The 7,009-nt window shown below is 36.7% G+C and overlaps 1 long non-coding RNA gene across 1 annotated transcript; it reads right to left on the bottom strand.

Annotated features, from left to right (window-relative positions):
* Window positions 1-368: 368 nt before the first annotated feature.
* Window positions 369-2,926, bottom strand: LOC147381188 (uncharacterized). Its single transcript, XR_015174729.1, has 2 exons — window positions 1,121-2,926; window positions 369-619 (listed from the first exon to the last, which is right to left on the bottom strand). It is a non-coding gene; the product is annotated as an uncharacterized LOC147381188 (long non-coding RNA).
* Window positions 2,927-7,009: the final 4,083 nt, after the last annotated feature.

A 7,009-nucleotide genomic window follows, 5' to 3' on the forward strand; every position in this document is an offset into this window, starting at 1 on the left:
TGTTCTATGAGAATGATGATTGGCGCAGCCAGGCACCAATTTATATCATTTCTATTTTGAATTCTAAATGTTTTGGTTCTTTTGGAAATCTAGGATGAAAACAGGTCACACTGCTTGTCTTGACAGGATTATGGGGTTTTATGTACTTTCCCCAAAGGAAGGGCATTGTCTTTATTTTCAATCGAGGACAAGCATATTCAAATTAAAAATAGTTCTCTAATCCAGCACAAATAATTTTCTCTAATCCAGCATAGAGGTATATATATATATATATATATATATCTCAGTTGTGATGCTATCCCTATTGCACACAATCTCCATTATTTTTACTTATGAATGACTCCTCGATCATTTTAACACCGATCACAAAAAAGAAAAGTGAGTCATAGTTTCTGTTTCTTAATAAAAGAATCTTGTTCGCAGACCAATATGTTATGCATTACAAAGGCAGTAAAAGAGTCTAAATTATCACATATGTCAAATTCATACTATACATCAACGTAGATCCCATAAATATATACATGTATAACATGGGATCTATATATATATTTTTACCTCAGTCACCAAATCATCAGAACGAGTCTTTTGCTTCCTCGACAGTCAACAGCTATAACCATCACTGAGCATACCAACAACAGTATTTGTATTAGAGAAGGGAAGAAGGATATGTACAGACGCAGACCTCTTGCTTGACTGGCATAAAACAAATTCAACCAATTTTCCCCAAAGATGTTTGCAAAAAAAAACCTCTTTTTACTGACAATCTGAGTAAATATCCACGAATTACGACCAGTCCATATGATGGGTCATAGCCCCAAAATTGCATTTATTGGATGGTCATCACTATCCGATTAGTTTTTTGGTTTTGGATTGTAAGAAAAACAAAATCAAGGCCAACAGCCCATGGAAAATGCAACAGTGGTAGAAGGTTGGGATTGTCATAGCAGTTTAGTTCAGGGGCTAAGGCCTATCAACTGAATGGTCTTTGGTCGATTGAAGTACGCAGCATCCGAAAGCACACTGCTGGTTTTTTTTTTTTTTCTTTCATTTTATTTGTGCTAGAATTTATGCAGGAAAGTACAACCCTGGCTACAACAACAGCAGAAAAATATTTCCTCACCTCAGGGTAGCAATCTTGACGGATGATCGTTTGGTTGTCTATATTCACATATACCTCGCAAGATACTTTTGCCTGATAAAATTGGAAAAAGAATAATTCAAAAAACTGAGACAAAATATCTAGCATTTGATTGGCAGGAGAAAAAAAACAGAAGAAAGAAGAGTAGCATTAACAAATTAGAGAAAGCACCAAGCCGAAAGTTGAGTACTTTCAAGTCTGGAATATGATGAGAAGACGGGGTTTTTTTGTTTTTGTTTTTGAGTGCATGCATGCGTGTGGCATTGAGATAATAAGTGTTTGGCCTACACCTTAGTGAGCATAAACATGAGTGGTAATTTCTAGGTTTTGGATTTGACCCTGAGCATTTCCATTACAGGCTTCATAAGTCAAGCCCATAATCAAAATAGTCGAATTGGTTAATAATCTTTTTCTTGTTCTTATCAAGAACAAGATTCATGACTCCCACTAAATCAAAATGAAAAGGTTGAATTGTTCAGCAAATTGCTAGTTTCTTCAATCTGTTCATAACTTTTTTTTGCATAAAAAGATTTCATTCCAGTTAAAATGTAGACCTGACCATAAGCTATGCATCTCTTAACTTATAAAAGAGCAAAGTTCTAATGTAGGAGATAAGGAAACCATATGCAAGGCGGCATACACACTACAATTGGGTAAAATAATCCCCTCACCCAACAAAAATAAATAAAAATACCTCCCAACAGGTATTATCACAACAGACACCATGCTAAACTAAATACTTTTAAGATCCAATGAAACTCCCACAAAGTCACAGACGTCTCGTGAACCTCAAAAGCCATCATTGTGGATGGCATCATTAACATTTATGAACAAATTTATTGAAATAACTGATAAAGAATAAGTGTGTGTGTATATTGGCACATTGCAAAGCAACTTTGAGGTCGTGGGTACAACACTACCACAGTAATTGGAAGCGTTCAGCAAACAATCTTAGGGGGGCAACGTTTGAAGACAAAATTTGTCCTATATGGCCTAAAAGTTTCGGATTGGGCTGATTTCTGTGAGGATGATCTCCTCACCATAGAGATCATCCTCACAAAAAATCAGCCCAATCCGAAACTTTTAAGCCATATAGGACAAATTTTGTCTCCCAACGTTGTCCCCCTAAGATTGTCTGCCGAACACTGCCCTATAAATATAGAGGCATGGGAATCCTATTTAAGGTTAAGGGAAGTAAAAATGGAAAAATAATAAAGTTGGTGAGGTATTATTACGAAAGGGAAGATGAGGAAAGAAAATAAAGTGGGTTAAAGGGGTAAAAGAGGAAGATAGTGAAGTTAGAGGGGTATCATTGAAAAGGGGGTAAAAGAGGAAAAATAGTAAAATTTGAGGGATATTCTTGAAAAGGGGGAGGGGGGAAGAGAGGAAAGACAATAAAGTTGAAGGGGATGAAGAGGAAAGGTAATAAAATGAGTAGGGTGGACCCAAGGGTGGATTTACAATGGGGGCACTTGCCCCCACAATAATTTTCAAAGTCCATGGATTAGAGAGCTATTGTAACAGATTAGAGAGCTATTGACTTTAATTTTCAAAGTCCATGGATTAGAGAGCTATTGACTTTAAAAAATAAAATGACCCAAACTCAGTTGAGATAAAGGGGGTGATCTTGAATAAGATTTAAACTCCCTTTTTGTTGTTTTTAATAGTTCAAGTAGATTGAACTTTTAGAATTATGTTGAAATATTTATTGGCACCTTTCATCGAAATCCAACACCATCTCCCCAAATCTTAATCTAGGTTTTCTCTTTTGAAACAAACGATTTTGTGTATTTTTCACTTAGTTATTGTAGCAATAGTAAGAGATTGTTCATTGTTTTCTCTAAATCATCATCTCGATTTTGCTCTCTCTGAAAAATCATCGTCAGCACTAAAAATCTGATATGGGTTTTCTCTAAAAAAAATTCTAAAACCCAGAAGGATGGATCCATACTCTGAATTCTAAACTATGTTTCTGCCGAACTCTAATGGTGAACTTGGGTTCGATGGATATCTTATGAATTAAAAATCTGAAATCGTCATCTTTGTCGAAAATGAGTGAGAAGATGAGAGATGGACTGTGTGATTTGGTGTTGGTGGTGAGTTAGGTTTGGGAGTGGTTTTGAATTAGGTTTAGAGTCGTGAGGCCATGAGAGAGTTTGCAAGAGAGGGAGAATGCAATTAAGAGTTGTAGAGAGAGGGAGAACAAGAGAGAGAGGGGGTCTGCGTGCGTGAAACCAAGAGAGAAGACTGACGAGAGATGTTTTTTAGGGATGTATTTGTGAATACATGATAAGTTTCAAATTACAAATGTGGTAAACAGCCGTCACGCACGTTTTCTATTTTAACACCATCTGACCGTCCATTGTGCGTAAATCTAACGGTTGTTGTGAATCGGTTTTGAAGATGTTTTCATGTTTGGGCGTCGAACCGCTCCCTATATATACCTAGGTTAGGTTCCTTAGACAAAGTGTTTTGTCCTACATGGGCTATAAATTTCAAAATGACCTGATTTTTTGTGAGGATGATCTCTATGGTGAGGAAATCCTCCTCACAAAAAATCATCCTATTTTGAAATTTCTAACTCTAGTTTATAGGTTGAAGAATTTTCAACCGTCAATTTTTTACCATTAGTTTGTAACAACTTTACATGGAATTAGAAGTTTTGAAATGGGCTGATTTTTTTTTTGTAAGGATGATCTCCTCACCATAGAAATCATCCTAAAAAAATCAGCCCATTTTGAAACTTTTTAGCCATATAAGACAACTTTGTGTAGAACGTTGCCTACAATTTTGTCTATCAAACGCTATCATATATATATGTTAGATTAATTTTTTTATTGGGTGGGCCCACGTCTTTAATTAAGTGTAAGTGGGCTACACATGCTTTTATAATATATAAATAGAGACGAGGAGGAGGGTTCGAACCTTTTCAAGTTTGACCCTCTCTCCTTGTTTCTTCTCTCCTTTTTCTCGTGGATTGATTCTTGGTATCTAACATGGTATCAAAGCATCTCTACTCTTAGATTAATCCATTCCTCCTTTTCCGATTTATTTATTTTTCATTCAAAGTTCTTCAGACCCTAAGACCTTGGTAAAAAACATGACTTAAGAGTCTTCGTTTGTAGTGTTTTACACCTAGACGTGTATCTAGGGAGTAGTTTTTGATTTGTTTATGGTTTGTCGATTATTGTGAAGTTTGTGTTACATTTTTGAAACCCCAAAATTCTTTTTTATAACAAATATGTGAATAGTATTCCGTGAATAGTGTCGTGTGAACAGTGCCGTGCGAACAATGTCGGGTGAACATTGGCGCATGAAAAGTGTTGCGTAAACAATGTTGTGTATAGTATTTTATGCACACAAAAAAGGGTTTTAATCTCTAGTTGTGTTACAAGTGAAACCCTAGATATGTATCTAGGGCCTTGTTGGTGGTTGAGTTATAGTAGTTATTTTTTGAGGGCTTTATGATCAATTTTGGGAGCTTTACAAATATATTTTCTGCGTTTGGTCGTGTTTAAGTAGTTTTCTTTACCTTTTTAGGATTTTTTATTTTCTCAAAAATACACTCTGGATATGTCATTTACCATTGTCACATCTCATAAGTGTTTTTACACCTATTGTTACTACTTTGACAGTGTTTTTGATCTCCAGTGTGTTATGGTATTTTTGTCAGATCTCTTCACTCTTCGATTTTAGCGAATGATATAGGTTTTTTTCTTTATCGGGTTTCTACGCAATTTTTTGTGCGTGTGGAGTATTGGTGCTGGTGTTCTCAATTGATGGGTAGTTTCTCGACTTGCCTTTTAGTTCACATCGATGGTTGCTCACATAGATGCTCGGGTTCCAATGGTGGTAATCGGGGTGGCCATAGTGGCACACGGGTGGTCGTGGTAGTGGCGGCGGCGGCGGCTATAGCTAAGGCGCTGAGAGATCCAATTGGAAGTGCAACTATTGTGGAAAGACTGGGCATACAAAAGATTATTGTTGGAACAAATGGGGACATTCCGATTATGCCCACCAAACTTCTGTTGATTTGTCTTCTACCTCTGTTACTCAACTTTCTGCCCCAAGACCATGGTTACCGATTCTAAGTCTCAGGACAACATTACTATTCAGCTCAATCAGATCTTCAAAAAGTTGTCAGGTCTACCCTTTCCTTTATCTACTCCCACCGCAACCATAACTAACACAGGTAAATCTACTTGTGTAGCTGCTTAATCCCCTCATTTTTGGGGTTTGATTCTGGAGCTAGTGCTTACATGTCTGGTACCTCCCCAATATTTTTTAATTTTCGCTCCTCTAAATCTCATATTGTCTTACTTGGTGGCTCTTCTCAATCGATGCTTAGAATTAGTGATCTTCATCCCACAAATTTCATGACACTAACTTCTGGCTTATTTGTTCCTGAATTTCCATTTAAACTTCTTTTTGTGAGTCAACTAACAAAATCACTGCATTGTTCTGTAAATTTTTCTCCTACTTGTTTTTTTAAGACCTCAGGACGAAAAAGATGATCAGTTTAAGGGCATGAGCGTAATGAACTGTATTTTCTAGACCATGATGAGTCAATTCCTACTTTGAGTGTTACAACCTCTCCTTTACAGTGTAGCATTATCGCTTGGGTCACCTATCACTGCAGAACTTGCGTCAAGTTGTTCCCACGTTAAGTCCTATTTCAATTTTGGAATGTGAGGTTTGTCAGTTAGGCAAGCATCATCGTAGTAGTTCCCCTCCTAATTTAGATAATCGTAAGTTGAGTCCTTTTGATGTAGTCCGTTCAAACATTTGGGGTCCTACAAGGATAAAGAGTACTTTTGATTTTTCTTATTTAGTCTTTTTTTGTGGATGATTATTCTTGAATGACTCAGCTAGTTTTAATGCAAGATCATTCTGAACTACCCAAAATCTTTTTAGCATTTTATAATGAAATATTTGTTTAATTCGAACGACGTATAAAAAATTTCCGTTCTAACAATACCCTTGAATATACCCAAAATTGTATGTCTGATTTCTACAGAGACCATGGTATTCTCCATCAGACTACTTGTCTACACACTTCCCAACTGAATGGTATTGTCGAGCGTAAGCTTCGTCATCTTTTGGATGTTATCCCCACTTTATTGTTTAACATGTACATTTCCAAACCTTATTGGGCATATGCAGTCCTTACTGCTTGTTACTTTATTAATCGGGCTCCTACACCTGTCTTGGGTAGTCGAACTCCTTTTTCCTTATTATATCCTAATGTCAAGCCCTACCCTATAGTTCTGTGTGTCTTTAGGTGTGTTTCCTTCATCTATATTCTTGGGACTGGTCTTGATAAGTTGTCTCCTTGTATTGATAAGTATGTCTTTTGGAGTTACTCTAGAACTCAAAAAGGCTATCATTGTTATGATCCTGTAGAATGTAAATATTATACCAGTGCTGATATTATTTTTTTGAGTTCACTACCTTTTCTCTACTCCGAGTCATCAGTTTGATTTTGATCTCGTCTCTTCTCGTCAGGGGGAGTTAGTTTGCCTATAGTTCCTCTTCCAATGTCCTCTCCTCCACATTAGCAGGTCTATCAGCACTCTCAACATCACCCAGTTGTATCATATGGTTCGGCCACACCATCACCTGACTCTCTTGAGGGCCTCTCACAACTCCCTCATCATCAACGATACTTACTACATTGCGAAAAGGTATTTTTTCCTGCATTAAGCATCATATATCAAATTTTGTGTTTTTCCATCACCTTTCATCTACTTTTTGTTCATTTGCATTTTCATAGCCCATTGGTTCTGTCCCTAGTTCTTATCGCCAGGCTCTTAACTTCTTTAAGATGGAAACTTGCTATGGATGACGAGATGTATGCACTTTATCAAAATT

Source organism: Akebia trifoliata, unplaced genomic scaffold (genome assembly GCF_017979445.1).
Source record: "Akebia trifoliata isolate Shusen 1 unplaced genomic scaffold, ASM1797944v1 Contig00665_ERROPOS1100000+, whole genome shotgun sequence".
NCBI classification, from domain to species: domain Eukaryota; kingdom Viridiplantae; phylum Streptophyta; class Magnoliopsida; order Ranunculales; family Lardizabalaceae; genus Akebia; species Akebia trifoliata.